Source organism: Schistocerca americana, unplaced genomic scaffold, assembly GCF_021461395.2.
Source record: "Schistocerca americana isolate TAMUIC-IGC-003095 unplaced genomic scaffold, iqSchAmer2.1 HiC_scaffold_14, whole genome shotgun sequence".
In the NCBI taxonomy this organism is placed as follows: domain Eukaryota; kingdom Metazoa; phylum Arthropoda; class Insecta; order Orthoptera; family Acrididae; genus Schistocerca; species Schistocerca americana.
Genome location: NW_025725481.1, coordinates 13,601,688 through 13,605,951, shown reverse-complemented (window position 1 = coordinate 13,605,951; position 4,264 = coordinate 13,601,688).

The following is a 4,264-nucleotide window of genomic DNA, read 5'->3' as shown; positions in this document are numbered from 1 at the left end:
TCTACCATGTACGTTAGATGAGCCATCACTTTCTTGCAGGCATAAATCGCCGAACTGTTGTAACTGATTCCGAGTGCTTTATTGGTTCCCTACTGTCTCACAAGTGCCACTGATGGTACTGGTATTCAGCTTGTGGTTTCGTACCAGGGTATCCTACTCAAGTGTTCAGTTCCGTTAACAGTCTGGGCTAATATCACTTATACCTGTATCTTTACGTACATGGCAGATATCTCTTTGATGCGATAGGTCCTGGCGCCAGTATTTGTGATCAGTTAAATTCACGTCGGCCAATCGGATTGCGGTTCTCCATGATTAGATAAATTACATAAAACGGTTATCGGCATACCTGCGTTTAAAATGAGTCAAACGGTTTATTCCCCGTCATTCCACACTCCGAAATAGATCTATAATGAATTCGTCGACACTGGATGCCGTTCGCTAGTCTTACACCATTACCTCAAATCTGCGATACTGATGGACGGATGTGTCTCCGACTGGCAGTAGTAATTGGCCAGTTGTGACTTGCACGGCTGCAGATCTATAATTTGTGCTCATGAAGCTGTTTGAAGCTGCTGTGTTTCACACATGTGTTATAATCGTAACCCGTGGATATTTTACACCGGGCCTTACTGTCCCACAATAGTAACTATCCGTACGACCCAATATTTAAATCACCATCTTGTAACGAATCTATCATTTGACCATAATAAAGTGAATCCCTTAAACTATCCTTCCGTAATTTATTGTCGAGGACGCATGTCTGGAGCATCAGAAAATCTCGATACACATGATCTGGCAGAGTGGCTGATTCTGCAATGAGTGCAGTTTAAGAAGTACCTGTTGTTTCTCAGCTCTCAACTTGTCTGTTCGACTCTCCCTGCCTGCTATCCATGGCAGTAATGACCCTGACTTACCCCAGCAGATCCCTCCGGCGGCGCGGCGACCAGTTTATTCTCACGTCTCTTGCGATGACGGCGACGCTGTTCAGTGTGTTTGCGCTCGCGGTCATCAGACGGTGGCGTTTCTTCGGCTGCCTTTCTCTTCTTGACGCGCCCAACAGCATGGCCCTGTAGATGATTTGGTTTTACTATCGCTTATTCAGCTGGAATGCCATATGTCTAACAGAATGAAACTTTAGACAACTGACTTAGCTTTGTTAAACACATGGTATATTAAGTTAGCAGACCATAATTGTGTCTAATAACGAATGTGAAATGTGATGTTATAAGCGTTTGTCAAAAAATAATATATCAAATAGAGATAGGGAAGTGAGAGGCACGCGAATGAAAAGGGTACAGAATGTTTTAATGGGGCACATTTAACAAAATAAAGGTTGGTTGACATTAATAATGATATGGCATCTAGGAGCAATGAACCCCGCACCTGAAGGGGGAAGAATGTGAAGGTGTGCAAAGTGTATAAACACCAGATTGTTGTCCGCGCACTGTGTAGTGCGCAACATATGAAGAAAACTGAAACATGTCAACAGATATATGACTCGAAAAACATAGACATTGTCTGTTCAGTTTTGTGTATAACGTTTGTAATGCATCTTTGTTCACTAATGGCGACAATAGAGCAGAAGTATACGTACAGCAAGAACATAGTGGAAATGGAAATGTCGTGTGGCTAGGGCCGCCCGTCGGGTAGACCGTTCGCCTGGTGCAGGTCTTTCGATTTGACGCCACTTCGGTGACCTGCGCGTCGATGGGGATGAAATGATGATGATTAGGACAACACAACACCCAGTCCCTGAGCGGAGAAAATCTCTGACCCAGCCGGGAATCGAACCCGGGCCCTCAGGATTGACAGTCTGTCACGCTGACCACTCAGCTACCGGGGCGGACAAGAACATAGTAAAATACGCAGGCAATTGTAAACAAGAAAATTTGTTAGCGAGTTCCTATATTTATTTTTATAACGCTCTCTATTAACACCTTAATATCTCTCACTTGATCCTCTGATCGTCATTTGAATATACGTGTAAAGCTCTATGAGGCAGCCTAGTCTACCCCGAATTCACATTCTGGAAGACTACACAAAGAGATTACGACAACACCGTTACCTTTTGTTTAAGAGCCCCTCACACTATACAACTCTCTGTTATATCTTCGTGTGGTTTGGTCTGGTTACTTATATTCTTATTAACTACTCTTCATGCTTCAAAACCTTATTCTGTATGTCACACTGATGGGGGCCACAAGCACTGGAACTGTAAACCATATACGTCGCATTGGTATCGTGTCTGTTTCTCCTGCAGCTATTGAACAGAAGTTGAAGTCAGATTTTTGCCTCTTATTACCGACAACATATGACCACTGCAGTTCATACCAGCATGTGCTGTTTGTTTCATGAACAAGTATTGAAGCTAATACTCCGTATGATCGTACATCGTGTACTGGACACTTGAGGTAGCATGTCGAATGCACATGGGAAACCATGTAAGACTGAATCGACTGTTAACATATGTTTTTAGCTTGTGTTTCAGACGAGTGGTATATTCCGTGTCCCTGTAATTTTACAACGGAAGTTTACTTTCCACAGCAGTATCATTCCGTTGTATGTCACATTTATTTTAGGATATTGTAACTACTGCTATTTTGTATTAATGGATTATAACAAAGTGAATTCCTTACCTAGTCCCACGTGTAAAAATGAGAGAGCTGTCTGGGAGAGTGACTGATTCTGCGATGTATAACCAGTAGTACTGATGTTTGCTCACCTCTGCACGGCAGTCCTTCCGAGTATCGTCCTTACTATTCTCTTCTTTCTTGATGCGAGGGGCAGGTCCTGGAGTCGGTTGACAGGGAAAGATCTCGAAGATGGAGGATATTCTGGCTCCCTTCTCTCTCTGAAGCGTCCGTACTCCATAAACTGTGGGTTTTTTGTTTTTGCTATTAGTGACTCATGTAGTATTGCATATATCTAACACATAGGAATACTCTAGACATTCGACTTACCACATTTGAATGGATTTTGTATCACAGAGGCAGTTCGTAAGTGTAAAGTCTGGAGAATGTGTTACATCTACATCTACATCTACATAACTACTCTGCAATTCACATTTAAGTGCTTGGCAGAGGGTTCATCGAACCACAATCATACTGTCTCTCTACCATTCCACTCCCGAACAGCGCGCGGGAAAAACGAATACCTAAACCTTTCTGTTCGAGCTCTGATTTCTCTTATTTTATTTAGATGATCATTCCTACCTATGTAGGTTGGGCTCAACAAAGTATTTTCGCATTCGGAAGAGAAAGATGGTGACTGAAATTTCGTAAATAGATCTCGCTGCGACGAAAAACGTCTTTGCTGTAGTGACTTCCATCCCAATTCGCGTATCATATCTGCCACACTCTCTCCCCTACTACGTGATAATACAAAACGAGCTGCCCTTTTTTGCACCCTTTCGATGTCCTCCGTCAATCCCACCTGGTAGGGATCCCACACCGCGCAGCAATATTCTAACAGAGGACGAACGAGTGTAGTGTAAGCTGTCTCTTTAGTGGACTTGTTGCATCTTTTAAGTGTCCTTCCAATGAAACGCAACCTTCGGCTCGCCTTCCCCGCAATATTGTCTAAGTGGTCTTTCCTACTGAAGTTGTTCGTAATTTTAACACCCAGGTACTTAGTTGAATTGACAGCCTTGAGAATTGTACTATTTATCGAGTAATCGAATTCCAACGGATTTCATTTGGAACTCATGTGGATCACCTCACACTTTTCGTTATTTAGCGTCAACTGCCACCTGCCACACCATACAGCAATCTTTTCTAAATCGCTTTGCAACTGATACTGGTCTTCGGATGACCTTACTAGACGGTAAATTACAGCATCATCTGCGAACAACCTAAGAGAACTGCTCAGATATTCACCTAGGTCATTTATATAGATCAGGAACAGCAGAGGTCCCAGGACGCTTTCCTGGGGAACACCTGATATCACTTCAGTTTTACTCTATGATTTGCCGTCTATTACTACGAACTGCGACCTTCCTGACAGGAAATCACGAATCCAGTCGAACAACTGAGACGATACCCCGTAGGCCCGCAGCTTGATTAGAAGTCGCTTGTGAGGAACGGTGTCAAAATCTTTCCGGAAATCTAGAAATATGGAATCAACTTGAGATCCACTGTCGAGAGCGGCCATTACTTCGTGCGAATAAAGAGCTAGCTGCGTTGCACAAGAACGATGTTTTCTGAAACCATGCTGATTACGTGTCAATATATCGTTCCCTTCGAGGTGATTCATAATGTTTGAATAC